The following is a 26482-nucleotide window of genomic DNA, read 5'->3' on the forward strand; positions in this document are numbered from 1 at the left end:
ACCCAACACTGGCTTCAGCTCTGTGCCATCTACTCCTGACTTGCCACCCTGCTACTCCCTCACAGCCCACCTTCCTTTTTGCACTTCTTTTTTTTTTTTTTTTTAAAGATTTATTTATTTATTTGAAAGTCAGAGTTACACACACACAGAGACAGAGAAGTCTTCCATCCGATGGTTCACTCCCCAGTTGGCCACAATGGCCGGAGCTGTGCCAATCCAAAGCCAGGATCCAGGTCTCCCACATGAGTGCGGGGTCCCAAGGACTTGGACCATCCTGTACTGCTTTCCCAGGCCATAGCAGAGAGCTGGATCGGAAGTGGAGCAGTCGGTTCTTGAACTGATGCCCATATGGGATGCCTGTACTTCAGGCCAGGGCATTAATCCACTATGCCACAGTGCTGGCCCCCCTTTTTGCACTTCTTAAAAGCCCCAGGCAGCCCTCCCTGAGCAGGCCAGTAGTTCTTGAGACTAACATCCTCATCCACCAACTGTAAACTTTACCTTACATTTACCCTCAAACCTTGTCTTCATTATCCTGACTAAGCACTGTTTAGAAGGACTGAACTTTTGGTAACAAAAGAGCCAAATGAAAATTCTAGAACTAAAAGAAACAGTATCTGAAACAAAGAATTTCTTAGATGGCCTTAACATTAGAATGGATATGACAAAAGAAAAGTTTTTGAACTTGAAGAAAAATCAGTAGCAACTAATCTGAAAAAGCAAGAAAATAAAGATTCAGAAATTTGAACAGGGATTTAAGAATTTGTGGACAATATAAAAAGTTCTAATGCAGTTGAACTGGAGTTCAGAAAACAAGAAAGAATGAGTCAGAAAAGCAACTGGGCTGGCTCCGCGGCTCACTAGGCTAATCCTCCGCCTTGCAGCGCTGGCACACCAGGTTCTAGTCCCAGTCGGGGCACCGCATTCTGTCCCAGTTGCTCCTCCTCCCGGCCAGCTCTCTGCTGTGGCCAGGGAGTGCAGTGGAGGATGGCCCAAGTACTTAGGCCCTGCACCCCATGGGAGACCAGGAAAAGCACCTGACTCTTGCCATCAAATCAGCACAGTGTGTGGGCCTCAGCGCGCCGGCCGTGGTGGCCATTGGAGGGTGAACCAACGGCAAAGGAAGACCTTTCTCTCTGTCTCTCTCTCTCACTGTCCACTCTGCCTGTCAAAAAAAAAAAAAAAAAAAAAAAAAGTAAAAAAAGAAAAGCAATTGAAGAAAAAGGATGAAAATTTCTCCAATTCGATGAGACTCTATATTAGAGATTCAAGAAGCTAAGAAAACCCAGATCAAGGTAAATGTAAAACAAATTGTTCCTCATCACATCACAGTTAACCTTCTAAAAACCAAAGGTGAAGAGAACATCTTGAAAACTGCAAGAGAAACATAACGTATTACCTACAGGGTTAGAGTGATTCACAAAGCCATTGACTTCTAATCAAACCATAGACAACAAAAGATGACAGAACAACATTTTAAAATGGAACCAGTAGATAAGGCCACTAAGTACATAGAGAAGAGGGACTGAGGAGTTAAGTAAAAGTGATGAGAGATAAAAGGAACATCAAGAGTGGGAGGAGTCCTTCAAAATGTGTCAGAAAGGAGGGAATGACCAACTGTGTCACATGCAGCTGGTAAGTCAAGGGCAGAGAACTGACTATTGGACCTAACTAACTATTGGCCTGTGAGGTAAGTAATAATCTTGACAAGAACAATTTTGGTATTATGGTGAACTTAAAGCTTGGTTGGAGTGCATTTAAGAGAGAAGAGAAGACAGGAATTGGAAACGACATGTAAAGACAACATTTTTTTTTAAAGATTTTATTTATTTATTTGAAAGGCAAATTTATGGTGGAGGGGGGAGAGAGAAAGAGACTGATTTTCCATCTGCCCGTCAACACCCCAAATGTCTCCAGCTTCTGCGTGTAGGCCATATGGAAGCCAGGAGCAAGGAGCTCCTTCTGGGTCTCCCACATGGGTGCAGGGGAACAGGGATCTGGGCCATCTTCCGCTGCTTTCCCAGAGACATTAACAGGGAGCTGGGTCAGAAGTGGAGCAGCAAGGACTTGAACTAGTGCCCGTATGGGATGCTGGCACTGCAGGCGGCAGCTTATTCCTCTGTGCCACAGAGCTGAACCCCAAAGGCAACTCTTTCAAAGGGCTTTGCCTAACACAAGGAGAAAAGAAATAGTTTATGCAGAAGATGGGGTCAAGAGGTTTTGCTTTGTTTTGTAGCAGGTTGCTAGCATGCTAATTAGCATTACCCAGAAAACAGCTGAACAGAAGAGAAAATACAGACTACAAATGGAGAGAGTTGTCCAATATTATCAGGTCTCCAGAGTTAAAAATAAGAAAAATAGCCATTTGAACTAGAGTTTAAACATCGTATACATAAATATGTGACTTGAATTCTCATATCCCTTTTATAACATGCAAAGCTGTTTGATCTTCAGACTTAACTATTTATAACTTAGCAATTTCTTCAATGTAATATTTGAAAAATATGTACTCAAAAATTACATAAAATTTTATGATTTTATAGAGTAGTAATTTGGATTTGTTCTTTTTGTATTTTTAATTTTGTGATATTCTCCAAATAATTAAGACGATGTGTTTCAAAAACTGATTTTTAGTTTATTTTAAAACTAAGAATAAAATTTTCTACTAAGATTTATGTTATACTAAGTAGTTTATCCTGACCAGTGCACAAAATTCTATAAAATACCTGAATTGTGTTGCTAATTAGAGAGTCTCAACCATTCATACTTTCATTTCTGTGTTAAAATGTATTCTAATTTCCAACCCAAGATTCTGGAACACATCTCCCATTATGAAGTGGGCGAAGGTGGGGGTGGAAACGCAGCCTTCCACTCACACTCTGCACCCTCATATTACACCAGTGAGGGTGGAATATTAAGACTCTCATGGTATGAAGGATTGAAGCAATGGGGTAATGGAGATCCTAGACAACTATTTCTCACCAGTGAAAACTAAATGAAGATCCAGGAGTCACTGCAGCCCCCGTAGGGATGAGAAGGAAGTTTCAGCAGTTAGAGTGTGGTGGTGAGTTCCTAGTTACATGACTGCTTCTATATAGGAGTGCGTTAAAGTCTTCCTTGTGTTGTGCATGGTTATGTGTTTGTCTGTGTGTGTATTTTCATATGTACTGTTTCTTCTCTAATTATTGAAATCTTGTTGGCCTACAAACTCAATATCTAAAAAATGTCAGTGAATAAACTTTTATTCAGATCTCTGCTGTTATGATGAGATGAGTGGTGATTAAATGAACTACAAGTAAACATATTTCCATGTATACAGTTGGTTGTCATATCCACAGTTTCTGCATCTGAGGGTTCAGCCAACTACAGAAAAAATATTTGAAACACAATTGTCTGTATTAAACATGTACACAGTTTTTATTATAAGTAATCTAGAACTGTTTCAAAGTACAAGACAGGATGCCATAGATCATACACAAGCCACATCATTTTAAAGTATTGAGCATTCATGGATTCGAATATCTGTGAAGGTCCTGAAGACAATCTCCCATGGATTCTGAAAGATGACTATCTTTTAGAATGTATACTGTAGAAGTCTGTTTCCTATTGATTCTGTACCTGCAAGATTGTACAATGAGAAGAGATATATGAGTAATGATGGTACGCAGGCAGGGAATTCTGAATCATCTGTAATTAAGTGATTTTCAGCATAGGATTACTATTCTTTGTAAATCTTTTGGCATTGACAAATGGTATAATTCTTGGACAAAAGTAACCTTAACCAGAACAGCACCCAATTTTGGGGGTGAGAACTTAGCAATTGCTTCCTTAAGTAGAGAGACATTTATTGAAATAAAATTCTATTTCCTTATAACTCTTCTGAGTCATTATTATGATGGTATCTTTTCACCATGTCCTGCTTATCTTGAAATACAAAGCTGATATTTTTAGATACACATAGTCCTTTCAGAATTAAAGGTACATTTGCCTATTTTGAGAGGACATCGAAGGACTTTAAACTTGCTTGAATTTTTTTGTTTGTTTGTTTTTATAAATCCCAAATGCACCAGGGAAGCACTTGGGTTCAAAGGGCTTAGAGTTATTGTAATTACAACCCATTGAGAGTGTGAAATGCAGCTAAGTAATTTTCTTGTTTCAAAAGAAATGGGCACACAGATGTATATTTTGAATACTTGTAGAAGTTTAATTGCCTGCCATGAGGTGTATTTAGGAGCACGAGTAAATAGGTTAAGACACATCTATAGAAAGAACTCCTCTAAGAGGGAATAAGAACTTGTGAACACTACTTCTGAGACTGAATGTAAGATTTAGAGCACTGCACAGATTTTTTTTTGAAAGTTACATGTTGATTATATACACATTGTTAAAAATGACTGAATTGTTCATAGTAGAATTTATGCTGAATAATTGGTATTGTTTCTTAAATAATAGGTGCTATTTTAAATCTCACTTTTCAAAAACTGCCCATTTTAAGTATCAATATCTCTTCTCTATAATTGTGTGCTTCTAAGATAAGTCTTAATGCTGTGTGACAAGAAGCTATTTGTTCAATCGGACCTGTGGGGCTTTCCTAACCTCTTCAAACTTGAGTGCCAATCATTAGGCTGGATAAAATCATAGCTTGGTGTTTTCTTTAAGCTTTAAAGACCAATGAATGATCTCAAGTATTTAAATAACTGCTTGAATTTCCTTAATTTGTACAAACTCTCTGCAGTAATTCTACTTTGTCCAGTATGTCATCTGAGTAGCTTTACCTTGGGTTTGTGTACTTAGTTGATAGTGTTCAATGGTACGTGGCATTTTTATGAACCTTTGTCTTACTGAACTGCATATGAGGTAATCATTCTAAGTCATATAAAGGTAATTCAAAAGGCAGTGGAAAAATGAAAATGAAAGATAAATTTATTTTGGTGCAAAAATTTTGACATCCATGCCATTTTTCATAATATACATTTTCCATGAACATTGTGAAGATCTCTTGTATTTTAAAGTTGTGTACCAACTTCATAAAATAATATGTTGGAATCAGTGTTTGTAGGCTAGGTCAGCAAATTTAGCATTTTATATCACGTTTTGTTTATCTTTTTAAATATACTGAAAATTTACATCAGTGATTCTTCCTATTTTTCACATTATAAGATTTTATGTATTCATATTTAGTTTTCTATTAAAATTAAAGTATATGTGAAATATATGAAAATGGTATTGAATTGTTTAATGTTTATTATAAAAAGCATTAAAGACTTTATTTTTCAATGTAAAGTTTTATTGGTTTTCCATTATACAAATATTCAAGACATAGCTGGAACAATACTTGGATTCACAGATGATTTTCCTTAAAAAATAAGAACATAAAATATATTAAATATTGACCTGAATCACAGGTCTATGAATTGTTATAACATAACTTGTGTAAGTAAAAAGATTTAGAAGCAAAATGAACTTTGGAATTTCTCATTGAGAGAATTGACCTTAGTATCCCAGATTCATACTGGATATTTCTGAGTCTGAAGTCTTGTTCTGCAATGTGCCTGTCATGTGCTATTAGGCAAGATTTGAAACTTCTGTGATCACATGTTTCCCCATCTGAAATACGGGGAAATAATTGCAAAGACTAGAGTAATTGTGTCAAGTATTCAACGCCTCTTTACAGTTCAATGACACTCATAAGTGCCACCTCATTATCATTCCCACAGATGAAATGTCTTATTGCTTTTCAGTTTCACTTCGACTATAACCAGAATTATGATCCAGATTTGGGTTTAGATGACCTAGAACTCTTTTCCAACACAAAATTATGTCTCCAAAGTATTAAGATCTGACACTACTAATGCTATTGGTAAGAATATTTCAGAGACTCAGAAGGCTATTCGTTTTTCTGAAAAACAACTACGTGAAAATGTCACATTTATTTGAATGCATACATTTTGGTTGTTTGGAAACAATGATGATGCTCTATAAGAACTCACATGTTGACATAATTTTTAATCGCTTTCTCTTTCTTGGTAAATAGAGAATTATATAAAATCATGTAAAGCATTAGATGTTATTAAAGCTAGGTCATGAAACTGATCATTCCCAGATTGATGAGCTATATACTATGATGAATATATTATTTTTGGTGTTTTTGTTTTATAGATTTTATTTGATAAGAAGTTTTTGTGTGCATGTGTGTGTATGTATTTTTAATGGTATTTTTATTAGTATTAGAAATGGAATGCCATAATAAATCATCTTCAAAGCAAATATTTGCTACAATTGTGTATTGATGTATCATTTTAGGGTTTTATATGACCATTTTTTTAAATTGGGAATTTAATGTATTATATATATATATATTTAGTACTTCTAAATTAAAAACAAAGCAGAGGCATTTACACATCTCTTCTTAAGTTTCTTGTTGGAAGAAATATAAAAAAAATGAGCCATGGTTAATAAAAACAAAAACTATATATTCATTATTATATCACCTCCACTAGATTGTGAAATTGATAATTTTGTTATAATTTTGGTGTGTGTCACTCCTGGCTCAAGAAATGAATGTATAAATCATAGTTATTTACGCAGAGGATTCCCTATTGGACAGCACTATTCTAGAGTCATGATAAGTTTTCATATATGGCTACATATATGACTTGGGTTGCTGATTCACTCCACAAATGGCCGCAAAATCCAAGGCTGGGTCAGACTGAATCCAAGAGCCAGGAACTCTATCCAGGTCTCACATGTAGGTGACAGGAATCCAGTTATTTCAGCCATTATTGCTTTCTCCCAGGGTCTGCATTAGCAGGAACTGGAGTCAGTAGCCAGAGCCAAGAACTTAACCCAGGCACTCTGGTATAGGACGTGAGTGTCTGCTGCTAGGCTAAATGGCCATTCCTATTAATCATCCCATTTGATAAAGAATGATACTGATATATAAATCAAATAGGGTTACTTTTTTAGAAGAATTATTTTCTAGTAAAAGAAACCATTTAAATAATACTAAATTCATTATTACAAAGTACACAGGGTTAGAGATTCAGGAATCAAGGGTCATTGCACACAAGTAAATGCTGGGTAGAGACTGAGCAAGAAGCTTTATGTCTCCTTTTCATGAATTTTCTTCTATAAAACCAGATTTTCTCAGATCAGTACATCAAACAGCTAGTATGTGAAAAGAAAACTGGAGCAATGTGCTTTTCAAAAGTTGCCTGTGTTATCTTAGAGCAGAAGAAATTGCCACAGTTTCTTTCATTTTCCCAATCAAAATTTCACAATGTATCTCTTAGAGACCAAAGATTTTTCTGCATTATTTATTTTATTTATAAGATAGTACACAATGAGATATTCTGACACTTGTAATTTCATAAGTACAATTTCCACAATGTTTTTGCAGGAGTAAGCTTCCAAGACTTCATGACTTTCAATTTCAAGTACTAGAGACTTTGTGGTAGAATTTTAGTAGATGATGATTTTATTTCCGCTATTTTAAAGGTGTTTTTTGAAGTTGGCAGAGTATCAAGTTGCCAACTATCTGTAGTTGTTCACCTCACATTGAAAAAATTCATAGTATTTTGATGAAATATATGAAATAATTTCCACTGCTACCAAGATTTTCTCTGCGGAAAGGATGAATTCTTGGATCTCTAAATGTTTATATTTTGAACTTGCTATGTAGGAATGTGCCTTTTATTTCCCTGATACAGCTTTAAAAATATTACTTAATTTTTTTCTCCTCTGAGCTTTAGTAATAATTGTAGGTTCATATTGAGTGTCTCATCAAATATTGGGCAGAAAACATCTGAAATACTAGCAAGAGAGATCCTGAGTTTAGAACTGAGCCTGAAAACTGAACTTAAAGCTAATCATTTTTATGTTGACTCTACATAATACAAATTGTACATATACATGGATTTAATGTGCTAATTTTTTCTTAATATGCAATTTATTCAAAAATCTTTATAAATGACATACTAATATGAAATTGACACTCATTTAAACTTGCTATCTCTCATTCTGTTGTAAATATATGTTTAGAACTACAGGAAATAAGGGCAAGCATGCACATCCCTTATAATAAATTAATAATGAAGGGAGAGCTATCATTACCATATTGTAAATTATACAGTAAGTTTTAGGTGATTGATTTAGTGCCTTAAACACCCAGGAAATTTCATTAGTTGGCAGCAATTGGTAATGCATATTAATTGTATACTCCATCTCACATCTGAAAAACAAGGACAATGGCAGGAATAATTCTGGTTTCCTTTCAAATATCATATTTTAATGTCTTTTATGTTTCTTTAATCTTTTCTGCAGTGCTTAAGGACTTGGAAGATGTTGATTAAAGCATTTCCTCTGATTAATTATATTTTGGCTTTCAACTGTTTTATTTTAAAATCAAGTGCACACACATTGTCTGGATTATATGAGCATCTGCTCTTCCCAGTCTCTGCAAATATTTATATAAATCTAACTGCCACCCTGTTCTCTCCAAGTTCTCACTGCTTAGCTAATCCTGATTGCATCTCCTCATTAAGCCTTCTTCAGGATACGGAAACATAAATAAAACAGACTAACAGCCTACATTTTGGGGATATTTGTGTGTGCGTGGCTTGCAATTCAACTCAAGTTACTAAATTCTTAGAATTCATTCTAAAATCACAAGGTTTCCTTTACCTCTGCTTTCTTTAATTGCACATCTGATTATTATTAACCAATAAACTATTTTAAATGAATAGCTAGGCCCTTATCAAGAGGATGTGCTATTTTGTATATCTTCTATAAAGTTAGCATGATTAAAATCTAGAATTTATTAGAAGTTTAAAGATAATACATCAGTGTTGAATATCTTCTGGTATTTGTTCATTCCTTTTATATTTATCTATGGGTGAAAAGAATACACAGACAGTACCCCTGCCCACTGTCTATAAAGACTGTCCTTCACCTGGGTTTCCTGAGCTAATTACAGCTTTCACATGGGGACAGCACTTTATCTGGGGTCTCAGCTTTATTTTATGCTTTGATATACAGTAGAGACAGCTATTTGACTTTTATAAACTGTCCTTTGCCATGTAGTTTCTATAGACAGAATGATTTTTTTGATAGTAAATTTCTAAGACTGAAAATTTTTGTTCTTGCAGCTTTATGTAATTATGTTCAAAGCGGTTTGAATTAAAATGGAACAGATGTGTCCATCTTTAATTATGGTGTAACAAATTGTGTTACTCTAAGGCTTTATTAAGTGAAATGTTCATCTTTATGTAATAATGGGTCAGACAGTTTCAAAATGATATCAGGGAACACAGCCTATCGCTTCTTCCACTTGGACTTCATAAAGGACTGTTAAAACTCAGAGGAAGAAAATATATATATTTGTTTTTTTATTCCTTGTTAAGGGAAAATAATCATTAAAATATATGATGAATCTTAATATTCTTTCATAAGATTTTAAAATGTAAAGTTTGACTTCACAGACATAGCTAAGAGGCTGTGGGAATATTCAATGCTATGTATTAGCCAAATGCCAGTTTAGGGTTTCATGAAAACTCTTCTATTTTTTTGTGTTAACATTATAAATGAGTGTCAGAGAGAGCTTCCTCCCCACACCCACCACCCACTGCTTCTGTCAGTACATTAGCTAATTAGAGAACCAAAAACTAGCAAGAAGAATTTGTACAGGTACAAACGCTGGGACATAAACCCCATCTCAGGGTTTCTACTTTTGTCAGTTGTGCTAGTATCATTTTATGATTTTGGACATTCTCAACTTCTTTTTTCATTCTGTAATCCAATTTGACATTAGTTATTACTGTTGTTTCTGAGTTTCTCTTGACATACTCTTTTTTTTAAATAAAAATTTTAAAATTCATTTTTCATTTGAGAGTGAGGGGATTTTGGTTTACTCCCCAAATGCCTGTAACAGCCAGAAGTTGACCATACTGAAGTCCAAAACCTGGATCTCCATCTAGGTATCCACATGGGTGTTAGAGTCATTATCTGCTGCCTCTCAGGTTACACGTTAGCAGGAAGCTGGTTGGAACTCAATCCAGTTACTCCAATGTAGGATGCAGAGCCCCAAGTGATGACTTAATCACTGCTCTGAATACCTACCCCAGCTTGGTATACTTTTTCTGCTCCTATGTTGCCAACAGCCTCATTCATGGACCATTACTTTATACTGAGATTATTGCATCAATTTTCTGACAAGTTTTTTGGGCTGGTTTCTTTTCTCTTTCCATTCCTGTTTTGAATTCATTGCCAATCTAATGTAAAAATAATAGTTTCAATTTGATGTATCTCATCTAAAAAACGTATCTCATCTAATGTGATTGATTCAAGTTGTTTATTACACAAGGCCATACTGTGGTCTGCAGGATCATTCATGAAGCACCTCGCTCTTTCTACTCAATGCAGTGGATGGTACCATCTTCCTTTCATAATGTGCTTTCACCTTTACTGACATAACAAGGCTTCATCTAGGCAGGATTGTCCACCGCATACCAGCATACATCCCTTTATCCTCTCTTCCATACTCTTTCTCTAGTGTGAATGCCTTGTCCGTTTCTCCTGAAATAGTTCCCTTTTTAAAAGACCAGATTCTCCCATGATACTTTCTCCGTATTTAACTATTCCTTTTTTTCTGTTATCAATTCAGTTTGGCTCACACACTAATTACTCCTAAATTGGTTCGAGTTTTCTTAAGGATTGTAATTTTCCTATGAAATAAAGACTTATTCATCAAGTTGTTCAACTATAAGTATAAATTTGTTGATTAATCGACATCCTTTCTTTGAACTTTGTTAAGACTGTTATTTATTCTTCATGGGAAGGGGACTGAAAGATAAGTTGGGAAAAGAAAAATTTGGAAAATGAATATTTTATTTCATTGGAACATCTGTAAAGTTGTTGGTCTTAATGGAAAAAAATACACTAAATTCAAAGATGAGAAAAAAAAAAACAGACTTCACAGAGCTGTAGTAAACAACAGATGTTGAAAGAGAAGCTTACCAGACTCTCCTTCAGCTTTCATCTTTAAGAGCTGAGTTACAACAAAGAAGCCACATAAACATAAAGAAACCATGGAGGACATGAAGTGAGAATGCACAAATATAGATTTCAAAACAGAAGATGCCACTAGTTCAAGTGATCAATTTCTGTTCACAACTGATCATAATGATAGGACTAAGAGTCAAAGGGATCACATAAACAAGACTAGTGTCTGCAAATACTAACCAATAGAATAAAAAAGGGAGAGAGCGATCCAACATGGGAAGCGAGATACACAGCAGACTCATAGAATGGTGGATGTCCTAAACAGCACTCTGGCCTCAGAATCAGCCCTTAAGGCATTCCGATCTGGCTGAAAAGCCCATGAGAGTATTTCAGGCATGGAAAGCCAAGACACTCTGGGAAAAAAAAAATGACCTAAATGAAAGATCTCCGTGAGAGAGATCCCAGTGGAAAGAACAGGTCATCAAAGAAGGAGGTACCTTTCTCTGAAGGGAGGAGAGAACTTCCACTTTGACTACGACCTTGTCTAAATAGGATCACAGTCGGTGAACTCAAAAAGCTTCCATAGCCTTGGCAACTCATGACAAGAGCCTAGGGTGATTACTGATGCCATAAATAAGAGTGTCAATTTGTTAAGTCAACAACAGGAGTCACTGTGCACTTACTCCTCATGTAGGATCTCTGTCCTTAATGTGCTGTACATTGTGATTTAATGCTATAACTAGTATTCCAACAGTATTTTTCACTTTGTGTTTCTATGTGGGTGCAACCTGTTGAAATCTTTACTTAAAATAAGCTAAACTGATCTTCTGTATATAAAGAGAATCGAAAATGAATCTTGATGTGAATGGAAGGGAAGAGGGAGCGGGAAAGGGGAGGGTTGCAGGTGGGAGGGAAGTTATGGAGGGGGAAGCCATTGTAATCCATGAGCTGTACTTTGGAAATTTATATTCATTAAATAAAAGTTAAAAAAATCTTAAAAAAAAAAACGGAAGATGCATTCCTGAGAGGCACTGTCAATGCATCTTTGCTACCTGTGGATGCTGTTTTGGGTCCGTAGGCTTCCACTGTTCACTGTCTTTTGCCCAGCCCTCTTTGCCAAACCCCTTCTCCCCAACCCCTGCCCATGTACACTCCCTGATTATCCTGTTCAGATAGGGCAGCAGGATAGGCCATATAGTTCTATTTTTTCTCCTCGGCTGATATCAATGCAGGACTATGCATTCTCTTTGGGAATTGAGGACATCTTTAATTCTAATGAGTTAGAGATAAGACCAGGACAAATACTGTGCTATTTGTCAAATACTAGGAGATGAAAAAAAATTGATCACTGCATTGGGGAAATATATTTTGTGATTGAACAGATAAAACAAATATATGCAGTTTTTTGTCCTTTTGTAACCAATTCAAAGGAACAGTGCTTAATTCATATTAAACATATAGACTACCCCCCCCTTCCTTTTTATTTACTTTTTGTGGAATCAATTTTAATTTACGTTATCTATTTATTTTTGTTTTAAAAGGTTTTGTTTATTTATTTGAGAGGTAGTTATTACAGACAGAAAGAGGGAGAGACAGAAAGATCTTCCATCCACTGGTTCTCTCCCCAAATGTCCACAACAGCCAGAGATGTTTCGATCCAAAGCCAGGAGCCAGGAGCTTCTTCTGGGTCTCCCACGTGCATGCAGGGGCCCAAGGACTGGGCCATCTTCTACTGCTTTCCCAGGTCACAGCAGAGAGCTGGATTGGTAAAGGAGCAGCCGGGACATATGGGATGCCGGTGCTGCAGGCAGAGGCTTAGCCTACTATATACCACAGCACTGGTCCTCAGTTTACTTATAATCAGAGACTAAATGCACCTCTAGCTATAATATTCAGCTTACCTCTTTATATGAATAAAAATTTTAAAAAAGATAAAATATCATCAGTAATGATATTATAAAAATGTATAGACTAAAGGTGGAAATTCAAAGTAATAGACCAAAGTGGGATACTACAAGTGAATGACAGCTTATTAGATACATACATTTGTTATTGTAGACCAAAGAATAAGGAACATAGTGGACATGAATTCGGAGATGTTGATTTCTATCTTCTTTTTATTTTAATTTTGTAATCATAATTTTTTTTTATCAAAATTCAGATGTAGACAAAGCGCAAAACAGTTACTTTTAGTTCTGCCCTGCCACCTAGATATAACCATAGTCAATGTGTCTTATCAACATGTTACTGTATAGGTAAACATTCAAAATTTTTATTTGTTTTCATTTTATTTGAAAGGTAGATACACATATACATACACATGGGTACAGAGAAAAAGACAGAAGCTGACTGAGAGGTTTTATCTGCTAGTTCACTTTCCAAATGCTGGCAAACACCAGGGATTAGGCCAGGCTAAAGCCGGGAGACTGGAACTCAATTTGGGCCTCCCATCTTGATGACAGGGACAAACTAATTGAGCCAACCCCTGTTGCCTCTCAAGATGTGCATTAATAGGACGCTGAATTGGAAGTGGAGTCAGAACTCTTAACTCAATTACTACACTATGGGATGTGGTTGTCCCAAGGGGTATCTTAATTGATGTGCCAAAAACTCACCTTAAGGTAATTAACAATTTTCACAAAAATTATATCACACTTTTTAAAATGCTGTTTTTTTTTTTTTTTTTTTTTTTTTTTTTTTTTTTTTGACAGGCAGAGTGGACAGTGAGAGAGTCAGAGAGAAAGGTCTTCCTTTGCCGTTGGTTCACCCTCCAATGGCTGCCGCGGCCGGCGCGCTGTGGCCGGCGCACTGTGCTGATCCGAAGGCAGGAGCCAGGTGCTTCTCCTGGTCTCCCATGGGGTGCAGGGCCCAAGCACTTGGGCCATCCTCCACTGCACTCCCTGGCCACAGCAGAGAGCTGGCCTGGAGGAGGGGCAACCGGGACAGAATCCGGTGCCCCGACTGGGACTAGAACGTGGTGTGCCGGCACCACAAGGCAGTGGATTAGCCTAGTGAGCCGCGGCGCCGGCCTAAAATGCTGTTTAATAAAAATTTTCCCTTTAATATAATATTTTCCCACATAAATATCATGCTAAGCCTTTTATGTTTAATACATTACAACATTAAAAGTAAGACAACCCCCCCATGTTCTTTACCAAAATGCTAATCTAAACACAAAGATATGATTAATAATACCTGTTTTAATATCTGCTATATTTATTTTTAAATGTTGATTATTTTAAAAATCCCATATTTAATGAAGCATCATTAGTTTTTCATCAAAGGAGACTTTCTTTTGAGTCACCAGGCTTTCAGAATCCATCATCTATACTTTGTTGCTGTTCACGATGCTGTTACTGGGAAATTTGTCTTAAGTTATAAATATCCAATTACATAACATTAAGATGCTTAGTACATTTTAGAATTTCCACAGTATAAGCACTTGTCAGGGGCCGGTGCTGTGGCTCAGTGGGTTAATGCCCTGGCCTGAAGCGCCGACATCCCATATGAGCGCTGGTTCAAGTCCCGGCTGCTTCTCTTCCGATCCAGCTCTCTGCTATGGCCTGGAATAGCAGTAGAAGATACCAAAGTCCTTGGATCCCTGCACCCGCATGGGAGACCCGGAAGAAGGTCCTGGCTTCTGGCTTTGGATCGGCACAGCTCTGGCTGTTGCGGCCAATTAGGGAGTGAACCAGCTTATGGAAGACCTCTCTCTTTCTCTCTCTCTCTGCCTCTCCTCTCTATGTAACTCTGACTTTCAAATAAATAAATAAATCTTTGAAAAAAAAAAGCACTTGTCAGATTGCTTTAAAAATGATCTTATTTGCCATAATATCTCCAACAATTCGTATTTTGTGTTCAGTCTCCAGGAATAACAATGATATATATGCTAATTTTCTACACTTTCCCTTTCTCTTTTTTAAAAAAAGCTGTTTCAATTTAATGTTTAGTTTAAATGTCTCTCTAAAAAAATTTTTATTTAATCTACACGTTTCATTTATTTCATATATACAGATTTAGGAACATAGTGATACTTCCCTCCCACCCATGATCTAATCCTTCTTCCTACTCCTTCTCCCATTCCCACTTTTAATTTTTACAAAGATCTATTTTCAGTTTACTTAATAATCATTAGGTTAACACTACTTTGAATAAAAGAGTTCAACAAATAGTATGAAAAAAAAAAAACCACTGTTCCTTAAGAGAAGGGACAGGGGCTGTAAGAATCATTGAGTCTCAAAATATCTATCTCATTCTGATACATGATATTTTAGCTACTCTGATCAGGGAAAACATATGATATCCATCTTTCTGGGACTGGCATATTTCACTAAGTTTAATGGTTTCAAGTTGCATTCATTTTGTTGCAAAAGACAGGACTTCATTTTTTTTTTTTTTTAAAGCTGGCTAGTACTCTCCAGTGTTTATATATCAAAACTTCTTTATCTAGTGATCAGTTGACGGACCTCTGGGTAGATTCCATATCTTAGCTATTGTGAATTGTGCTGCAATGAACATGGGGGTACAGATCACTCTTTAACAAGCTGACTTCTTTGGGTTTGGGTAAATTCCTAGGAGTGGGATGGCTGGATTATATGGTATGTCTATACTCAGATTTCTGAGGTATCTCCATTTTGTCTTCTGCAGTAGCTGGACCAGTTGACATTCCCACCAATAGTGGATTAAGGTACATTTTCCCCTACATTTTTGTCAACATGTGTTGTTTGTTGATTTCTATATGAAAGCCATTTTAACTGGAGTGAGGTGAAACCTCATTGTGGTTTTGATTTGCATTTCCCAGATGGCTAGTGATCCGAAGCATTTTCTCAAGTGTCTGTTGGTGATCTGAATTTCTTGAAAAATGCTTGTTAAAGTCCTTTGCACATTTCTTAACTGAATTGTTTGTTTTGTTCCTTTGGAATTTATTGATCTTTTTATGTGTCCTGGATGTTAATCCTTTATCAGTTGCGTAGTTTGTATATATTTTCTCTTATTCTCTTGGTTGCCTCTTCATGTTGCTGAGTGGTTTCTTTTGTAGTGCAGAAGCTTCTCAATGTGATGTAATCCCATTTGTCAATTTTTGCTTTGATTGCATGTGCTTCTGGGGTCTTTTCCAAGAAATCTTTGCCTATGCAAATGTCTTGCAGAGTTCCCCCAATGTTCTCTATTAATTTGAATGGTAGCAGGTCATAAATTTAGGTTTTTGATCCACAATGAGTGGATTTTTGTGTAAGGTGTAAGGCAGGAGCCTAGTTTCATACTTCCGCATGTGGAGATCCAGTTTCCCCAGCACCATTTGTTGAAGATACTGCCTTTGCTCCAGGGATTGATTTTACCTCCATTCTCAAAAATAAGTTGGCTGTAGATGTGTGGATTGATTTCTGGAGTTTCTATTCTGTCCCATTGGTCTATCCATCTATTTTTGTGCCAGTACCAGGCTATGTTAATGATTATTGCCCTGCAGCATATCTTTAAATGTGGTATTGTGATGCCTCTGACTTTGTTTCTGTTAAATAAGATTGCATTAGCTATTCGAGGCCTCTTGTGTTTCCAAATGAATTTTAGCATTATTTTTTCTAGATCTGAAACGAATGTCCTTGATATTTGATTGGAATTGTATTGAATATGTAAATTAATTTTGATAGTGTGGACATTTTGATGATATTGATTCTTCCAATCTATGAACATGGAAGATTTTTCATTTTTATGTCTTCTATTTTTTCTTTAATGTTTTGTAATTTGCATCATAGAGATCTTTGACATCCTTGGTTATATTTATTCCATGGTATTTAATTTTTTTGTCACTATTGTGAATGGGATTGATCTTAAAAGTTCTTTCTCAGCCATGACATTGTCTGTGTATACAAAGACTATTGTTTTTTTTTTGTTATTTTTATATCCTGTCACTTTGCAAAATTCTTTTATGAGCTCCAATGGTCTCTCAGTGGAGTCTTTTGGATCCCCTATATATAAAACCATGTCATCTGCAAATATAGTTTGACTTCCTCCTTTCACATTTGTATCCCTTGATTGATTGATTTGCCTAACAGCTCTGGATAAAGCTTCCAGGACTACATGGAATAGCAATGGTGAGAGTGGGCACCCTTGTTTGGTTCCAGATGTTAGGGGGGAATGTTTCTAACATTTCTCCACTCAATAAGATGCTGGCTATGAGTTTCTAATAAACTGCCTTGATTGTGTTGAGGAATGTTCCTTCTATACCCAATTTGCTAAAGATTTTCATCACAAAAGAATGTTGCATTTTGAGCCGGCGCCGTGGCTCAATAGGCTAATCCTCCACCTTGCGGCGCCGGCACACCGGGTTCTAGTCCCGGTCGGGGCGCCGGATTCTGTCCCGGTTGCCCCTCTTCCAGGCCAGCTCTCTGCTATGGCCAGGGAGTGCAGTGGAGGATGGCCCAGGTGCTTGGGCCCTGCACCCCATGGGAGACCAGGAAAAAGCACCTGGATCCTGGCTCCTGCCATCGGATCAGCGCGGTGCGCCGGCTGCAGCGGCGGCCATTGGAGGGTGAACCAACGGCAATGGAAGACCTTTCTCTCTCTGTCTCTCTCTCTCACTGTCCACTCTGCCTGTCAAAAAAAAAAAAAAAAAAAAAAAAAAAAAAAAAAAAGAATGTTGCATTTTATCAAATGCTTTTTCTGTATCTATTGAGATAATCATTTGGTTTTTGTTTGTTTGTTTGTTTTTTTTTTTTAAACTTTTATTTAATGCATATAAATTTCCAAAGTACGACTTATGGATTACAATGGCTTTCCCCCCATACCGTCCCTCCCACCCACAACCCTCCCCTTTCCCACTCCCTCTCCCCTTCCATTCACATCAAGATTCATTTTCGATTATCTTAATATACAGAAGATCAGCTTAGTATACATTAAGCATGGATTTCAACAGTTTGCTCCCACACAGAAACATAAAGTGAAAAATAATAGATGATTTTTTAAAATGATGATGAAATCAGAGCAGACCTATTGTCATGTTTAATCCCAGTGAGAGTCAAGTTGGGAATTGATAATTTCTTTTTTTTTTTTTTTTTTACAGAGGATCAGTTTAGTATGCATTAAGTAAGGATTTCAACAGTTTGCACCCCCATAGAAACACAAAGTGAAATATATTGTTGAGTACTCGTTATAGCATTAAATCTCAATGTACAGCACATTAAGGATAGAGATCCTACATGAGGAGTAAGTGCACAGTGACTCCTGTTGTTGACTTTACCAATTGACACTCCTGTCTATGGCATCAGTAATCTCCCTATGCTCCAGTCATGAGTTTCCAAGGCTATGGAAGCCCTCTGAGTTCTCCGATTCTTATCTTGTTTAGACAAGCTCATAGTCAAAGTGGAGGTTCTCTCCTCCCTTCAGAGAAAGGTACCTCCTTCTTTGATGGCCTGTTCTTTCCACTGGGATCTCACTCGCAGAGATCTTTTGCCAGAGTGTCTTGGCTTTCCATGCCTGAAATACTCTCATGAGCTTTTCAGCCAGCTCCGAATGCCTTTAGGGCTGATTCTGAGGCCAGAGTGCTATTTAGGACATCTGCCATTCTATGAGTCTGCTGAGATTCTCACTTCCCATGTTGGATCACTCTCCCCTTTATTGACTCCATCAGTTAGCGTTAGCAGGTACTAGACTTGTCTATGTGCTCCCTTTGACTCCCAGTCCCTTCACCATGACCAACTGTGAACTGAAACTGATCACCTGGAACAGTGAGATGGCATTGGTACATGCCACCTCGATGGGATTGAATTGGAATCCCCTGGTATGCTTCCAACTCCACCACTTGGGGCAAGTCAGCCTGAGCATGTCCCAAATTATACATCTCTTCCCTCTCCCATTCCCACCACCATGTTCAACAGGGATCACATTTCAGTTAATTTTCAACACTTAAGAATAACTGTGCATCAATTACAGATCTAAACCAGTCATATTAAGTAGAACAGATAAAAAAAACTACTAAGAGGGATAATGTATTAAGTTGTTCATTAACAGTCAGGGCTATGCTGATCAAGCCACCATTTCCCATATGAAGTATTACATTTATTGATTTGCATATGTTAAACTATCCCTACATACCAGGGATAAATTCTATTTGGCATGGGTGAGTGATCTTTCTGATGTGTTGTTGGGTTCATTCAGCTAATATTTTTTTGGGGATTTTGCTTCTATTTTCATCAGATATATTGGTCTATGGTTCTCTTTCTCTGTTTTATCTTTTGTTTTGGTTTAGGAATTAAGGTGATTCAGGCTTCACAGAAGGGGTATGGGAGGATTCCCTCCTTTTCAATTGTGTTGAATAGCTTGGGAATAATTGGAATTAGTTCTTCTTTAAATGTCTGGTAGAATTCAGAAATGAAGCCACCCAGTCCTGGGCTTTGGCTTTTCTTTGTTGGTAGAGTCTTTAATACTGATTCAATCTCCTTCTTGGTTATTGGTCTATTTATATTTTCTATGTTTTCATAGCTCAATTTTGGTAATTATATTTGTCCAGGAGTCTATCCATTTCTTCTAGGTTTCCTGATTTGTTGATAGACAGATCTTTGGAGTAATTCCAAATGATTAAAAAAATATTTATTTATTTGAAAGTCAGAGTTACAGAAAGAGAGAAGGAGAGGCAGAGAGAAAGAGAGAGAGAGAGGTCTTCCAACTGATGGTTCACTCCCCAGATGGCCACAATGGCTGGGAATTGTGCTGATCTGAAGCCAGGAGCCAGGAGCTTCCTCCACATCTCCTGTGTGGGTGTAGGGGCACAAGGACTTGGGTCATCTTCTACTGCTTTCCCAGGCCATAGCAGAGAGCGGGATTGGAAGTGGAGCTGCCGGGACACAAACGGGCATCCACATGGGATGCTGGCATAGCAGGTGGCAGCCTCACCTGCTATGTTACAGCTCTAGCCCTGATGATTCTTTTTATTTCTGTGGTGTCTGTTACATTTCTTTTTCATCTCTGATTTTCTGAATTTGGGTCTTTTTTGTTTCGTTGGGCCAATGGTATATCAATTTTGTTTATTTTCAAAAAACTAGCTCTCCATTTAGCTAATCTTTTGTATTTCTTTTCTTGGTTTCAACTTTGTTTCTTCTATAATTTTAATTATTTCTTTCCTCATACTAATTTTTGGTTTTGCTTTTGCTGTTTTTCTTGGTCTTTGAGATTCATTGATAGCTCATTTATATGATATCTTTCCAATTTCTTGATGTATGCACCAGTTGCTATGAACTTTCCTCTTAACACTGTTTTTGTTGTATCCCATAAGTTTTGATGTGGTGTATTATGTTTTCATTCATTTGCATAAATATTTTTGATTTTTCTTTTGATTTCTCATATGACCAACTGTTCATTCAGGAGTATGTATGTTGTTCAGACTCCATGTGTTTGCATACGATCTAGAGATCCTTGAGTTGTTGATTTCTAGCTTCATTGTGTTGTGATCAGACAAGATGCACGGTTATGAATTCAATTTTTTTTTTTAATTTGCTGAGTCTTGCTTTGTGGGCTAGCAGATGGTCTATCCTGGAGAAAGTTCCATGTACTGATGAGAAGAATGTATATTCTGCAACTGTGGGGTGAGAAGTTCTATAGATATAAGTTAGGTCCTTTTGGTTCATAGTGTCTATCAGCTTTGTTGTTTCTTTTGGTTTTCTGTCTGGTTGATCTGTCCATTGATGATAGTGCGGTGTTGAAGTCCCCTGTTACTATTGTATTGAAATCTATGGCTCCCTTTAGATCCATTAACATTTCTTTTAAATAGCTAGGTGCCTTGTAATTGGGTGCATATACCTTTTATTTTGTTTTCTTTTTTTTAAAAGGCAGAGTGGACAGTGAGAGAGAGAGAGAGACAGAGAGAAAGGTCTTCCTTTGCCATTGGTTCACCCTCCAATGGCCACTGTGGCCGGTGCGCTGCGGCCGGCGCACCGCGCTGATCCGATGGCAGGAACCAGGTGCTTCCCCTGGTCTCCCATGGGGTGCAGGGCCCAAGCACTTGGGCCATCCTCCACTGCACTCCCTGGCCACAGCAGAGAGCTGGCCTGGAAGAGGGGCAACCGGGACAGAATCCGGCGCCCCGACCGGGTCTAGAACCTGGTGTGCCGGCGCTTCAAGGCGGAAGATTAGCCTAGTGAGCCACAGCGCTGGCCTCATATACCTTTATTATAGTCACATCTTCCTCTTGGAATGATCCCTTAGTCATTACATAGTGCCCGTCTTTGTCTCTCTCTCTCTCTTTTTTAAAGACTTAATTATTTGAAAGTCAGAGTGACAGAGAGAGAGAGAGAGAGAGAGAGAGGTCTTCCATCCATTGGTTCACTCTCCAGTTGGCCACAATGGCCAGAGCTGCGCCAATCTGAAGCCAGGAGCCAGGAGCTTATTCCGGGTCTCCCACGTGGGTGCAGGGACCCAGGGATTTGGGCCATCTTCTACTACTTTCCCAGGCCATAACAGAGAGCTGGATTGGAAGTGGAGCAGCCGGGTCCCGAACCGGTGCTTAGATGGGATGCTGGTGCTTCAGGCCAGGGTGTTAACCTGCTGCACCACAGCACCGGCCCCTCTTTGTCTCTTTTAACAATATTTTATTAAAGTTTATTTTGTCTGAAATTAGGATGGCAAAACCTAACCTGCCCTTTCTTGCTTTCCGTTAGCATGGAATATCTTTTTCCATGCTTTCACTTTCAGTCTGCAGATATCTTTGTTGGTGAGGTGTGTTTCTTCTTCTTCTTCTTCTTCTTCTTCTTCTTCTTCTTCTTCTTCTTCTTCTTCTTCTTCTTCTTCTGACAGGCAGAGTGGACAGTGAGAGAGAGAGAGAGACAGGGAGAAAGGTCTTCCTTTAGCATTGGTTCACCCTCCAATAACCTCTGTGGCCGGAGTGCTGCGGCCGGTGCACCACGCTGATTCGAAGCCAGGAGCCAGGTGCTTCTGGTCTCCCATGCAGGTACAGGACCCAAGGACGTGGGCCATCGTCCACTGCACTCCCAGGCCATAGCAGAGAGCTGGACTGGAAGAGAAGCAACCGGGACAGAATCTGGCGTCCCGACCGGAACTAGAACCTGGTGTGCTGGCGCTGCAGGCGGAGGATTAGCCTATTGGGCAGCGGCACAGGCCGAGGTGTATTTTTTCCAAACATCAAACAAAAGGGTCTCCTTTTTTTAATCGATTCAGCCAGTCTGTATCTTTTAACTGGAGATTGAGGCCGTTTATATTCAAGGTGACTATTGATAAGTAACAACTTGACCCTGCCATTTTTCTATAAATATTCCCATTTTTTACTTTGGATTTCTTTTGTATTTTACTGGGAGATTTTCTGCCTTCATATCTTTTGATGGCTATATTGATGACTATCTTTCTGTGTTTCTGTGTGTAGCACATTCCTTAATCACCTTTTGTAAGGCTGGACAAGTGTTTACCAATTCTTTCAATTTCTGTGTGTTATGGAAGGTCTTTTTTTTTTTTTAAAGATTTATTTATTCACATGAAGGTCAGAGTTACATAGAGAAGGAGAGGCAGAGAAAGAGAAAGAGAGAGAGAGAGGTCTTCCAACCAATGATTTTCTCCCAAATTGGCCACAATGGTATGAGCTGCACCAATCTGAAGCCAGGAACAGGTCTCGCATGTGGGTGCATGGGCCCAAGGACTTGGATCATCTTCTACTGTTTTCCCAGGCCATAGCAGGGAGCTGGATGGGAAGAGGAGTAGTCAGGACTCAAACTGGTGCTCATATGGGATGCTGGCCCTGCAGGTGGCGACTTCACCTGCAAAGCCACAGCACATATGGGACGCTGGCCTTGCAGGTGGCGACTTCATCTGCAACGCCACAGCGCGGCCTGGAAGGTTTTTTTTTTAGATTCATTTATTTGAAAGGCAGAGTTAGAGAGAGAAAGAGAGAGAGAGAGGATCTTCCATCTGCTGGTTCATTCCCCAAATGGCTGCAAAGGTTGGAGCTGGGCTGATTTGAAGCTAGGATCCAGGAGCTTCTTTCAGGTCTTCCATGCAGGTGCAGAAGCCCAAGCACTTGAGCCATCTTTTACCACTTTCCCAAGTGCATTAGCATTGAGCTGGGTCTGAAGTGGTGCAGCCAGGAATTGAACTGGTGCCCATTTACTGTAGGTGGCAGCTTAACCCACTATACCACGGTGCCATTCACAGAAGATATTTGTTTCACCTTCATTCATAAATGAGAGATCTGAAGGGTGCAGTATTCTGGTTTGACTTGGACTCTTGGACTCTTAAGACTTGGACTATGTCTCTCCATTCTCTTAGAGCCTGAAGAGTTTCTGATGAGACGTCAGCTGTGACTCTAATTGGAGTTCCCTGAAGGTAATCTGGTGTTTCTCTCACACACATGTTAGAACTTTTTCTTTATGTTTTACTGTGGCAAGTTTGACTACAATGTGTTGTGGTGAAGATCTTTTCTTTCATGTTTATTAGGAGTTCTATGTGCTTCTTGTACTTGCATGTCCCTTTCTTTCACCAAACTGGGGAAGTTTTCTATAATTATTTCATTGAATAGGCTTCTAGTCCATTCTCTCTTTCCACACCTTCAGGAACTCCTAAAAACCAATACATTAGATCAGTTGTTACTATCCCATGAACCTCCAACACTGTTTTTAATTTTTCTAATTTCTTATTTTTTTCTTGGTCTAACTGAAAAATGTCTTAAGTTTTTCTTCTAGCTCAGATATTCTTTCTTGTGCTTCACCATGTCTGTTGTTAAGGCTTTCTGCCTGATTTTTTATTTGATGTATTGAATTCTTCATTTTTAATATTTCGTTTTGATTTTTCTTTAAAATCTCAATATAATGGGAAAATTTTTCATTCATGTCTTGTATGGATTTCTTTAGTTCGTGGATTTGCTTCTGATTTATTTTGATTAATCCTACGATTACTGTTGATTTCCATTTTAGACATTTCATCAATCTCTTTTTCTTCACATTCTAATATTGAAATATTGCTGTGTTCCTTTTGGGGGGTCACAATATCTTATTCTTGTTGCTTGAACTTCTGCACTTATTTTTAGGCATTTGTAGAGACAGTTGTTGATTTTTTTCTTCTGATGGCTTTTATCTTTGAGCTATGCCTCTGTGTGTCAATGGAATATCTTTACTTTCAGTGAATACCAAAAGGTGTGTACTGGTTGTGGCCAAGAAGGTCTGGTCAGTGCTCCAGGGTGGGGCGAGTATCCAAGTCACACCCAAGTTGGGCATGGTAGGTCTCTTCTTGTTAACAGAAGAGGGATATGGTTACATCTGTTGGTGGGATCAGTCCATCACCTCCTCTTCAACAAGGTGATCAATGCCCAGGTTTTAGTCCTCAGTGGGTACAACACCCATATACTCCACAAATGATCTGTGCAGTTCTCACTCCAAACATAGATCTCACTCCAGTGACCTACCTCAGGCAACCAGGGACCTCCAAGCATGTGAGACCACACTCATTGACTGCCCAGAGACCCTTCTACACCCTGCACCCTCTCATGCAGCCACTGAGTCCCCAGGGTCTCAGAACACAACACTCCCATAGTTGCAGAGTGCAGGGATTCCACTATGCCCTGCCATTCTGTATGGTCCACAAAGAGGCAGATGTTTTCTGAGCAGCTGTCCATAGGTGCCCCACCTCGGCGGCTTGAGCCCTGGTGCCTGTGGTATGTTAGGAGACTGGGGGCATCTCACAGCCCTACATGGGTGACCAGACCCCTGCCTATCCTCCCAGCCAGGCTCAAAGTCAGTGGGGACTGTGGATTTTTCCCTCTGCTAGAACCCCCGGATCACATGCACACACAAGAGCCACTGGCCAAGTGTTGCCCTCTCCCCTCTGCTGTTGCCAGTTCTGCTGAGAAGATGGAGTTCTATCTCTGCCACTTGCCGTGTGCATTGACAAGAGCTTCTACAGTTGCTGTCTAAGCCCCAAATGGTGCCCCCCCCCCACTAGCTGGGTGCCAGGTGCTGTTGTGGGAAGATGAGATAAGAGAAATATGCCTTTTTTACTTCTACTAGGTCGATGAGTACCTGCTAGCCACTAGGGCTCCAGGCTGGAGTCATGCCACACTGTCCCTCTTGCTATACCACCACAGGCTGCTGCAGTTTGGTCCCACCTCCGTCTCCTACTCCAGCTCTAGGCTGCTTAGTGCGTGGTGTCATGTTCATGCTGTGCGTCTGCATCTTCCACACAGGTCCCCCACATTCTCTTTCCTTCTATAGAATTTCCACTGCAGTTTTCTGTCTAATTCTCCCCTGAAAGTGCACTTCCTAAACTTATTTATTTATTTATTTATTTACTCTCCCTAGCCTAGCAAAGTACGTGATTCCCTGTTCTACCATCTTGGAATCATCCTAAATCTCCCTTTCTCTTTTTTGTTTATAAGTATATGCACAGGGGCCGGTGCCGTGGCTCACTTGGTTAATCCTCCGCCTGCAGCACTGGCATCCCATATGGGCGCCGGGTTCTAATCCCAGTTGCTCCTCTTTCAGTCCAGCTCTCTGCTGTGGCCTGGGAAGGCAGAGCAGGATGGTCCAAGTGCTTGGGCCCCTGCACCCTCATGGGAGACCAGGAGGAAGCACCTGGCTCCTGGCTTTCCATAGGCGCAGCACGCCGACATTAGCAGCCATCTGGCAGGTGAACCAATGGAGGGAAGACCTTTCTCTCTCTCTCTCTCTCTCTCTCTCTCTCTCTCACTAACTCTGCCTGTCTAATAAAAAATATAAGTATATGCACATAGAACTAACATTGACAGAGGCAATTTTGGTTTAATGTCTTCTGCAAACTCTGAAAGCTATCCAAGAAAAGGAATTCAGAAAGCACACTTTGAAATGATTGGTTTTGAACTAACTCATTTTATGGAGGATTCATTGTGGTAAAGGGATGTCTCATATATTTGAGCCTATAGTTATAGAAAAGAGGATGGCAGAAACATGAAAATATTTATGGGATATTTTGTTTGGTCTTTAATAAAATATCTTATACTGTGCTATTAGAAAATTTTTAAAAAGAATATTGAATCTGAGTTACTTTATAGATTATCTAACAGTTGCATTTTTTAAAAAGATTATGTATTGGAAAAGCAGAGTTACAGACACACATACACACAGAGAGAGAGACAGACAGACAGACAGACAGAGACAGAGAGGCAGAGGCAGAGACAGAGAGAGAAATCTTCCATCTGCTAGTTCACTCCCCAAATGGCCACAATAGCTGGAGCTGGAGTCAGGATGTTCATCCCAGTCTCCCATTTGGGTGTGGGGCCCAAGCACTTGGGCCATCTTCTTCTGCTTTACCTGGCACATTAAGCTGGATCAGAAGCGGAGCAGCCGTGACTCCAACTAGCATCCATATGGGATGACGGTGTTGCAGGTTGTGGCTTTACCAGCTACGTCACAATGCTGGCCCCTAACACCTTCATTTTATAAATTAAGAAATAACAGACATTTTCAGAGGGAATCCAGTTCTCCTGGTGGTGCCCTTTGCTCAAAATTATACTAAAATATAT

At 38.8% G+C, this 26482-nt stretch overlaps 1 protein-coding gene across 6 annotated transcripts in view; it reads left to right on the top strand.

Annotated features, from left to right (window-relative positions):
- The first annotated feature begins 1667 nt into the window (after nucleotides 1-1667).
- The window catches only part of CSNK2A2IP (casein kinase 2 subunit alpha' interacting protein), a 149734-nt gene continuing 124919 nt past the window's right edge, over nucleotides 1668-26482 (top strand). For 4 of the 6 annotated variants that reach the window (XM_051819172.2, XM_051819171.2, XM_051819170.2 and 1 more), the window contains exon 1: nucleotides 2833-3064. The gene's annotated coding sequence lies outside the window, so the exon portion shown is untranslated. Of the gene's footprint in view, nucleotides 1691-2832; nucleotides 3065-26482 lie in introns of those variants that run through there. The other 2 variants (XM_070073163.1, XM_008267091.3) reach the window with 2 other exon arrangements.

The sequence above is a fragment of the Oryctolagus cuniculus genome, chromosome 4, assembly GCF_964237555.1.
Source record: "Oryctolagus cuniculus chromosome 4, mOryCun1.1, whole genome shotgun sequence".
NCBI classification, from domain to species: Eukaryota; Metazoa; Chordata; class Mammalia; order Lagomorpha; family Leporidae; genus Oryctolagus; species Oryctolagus cuniculus.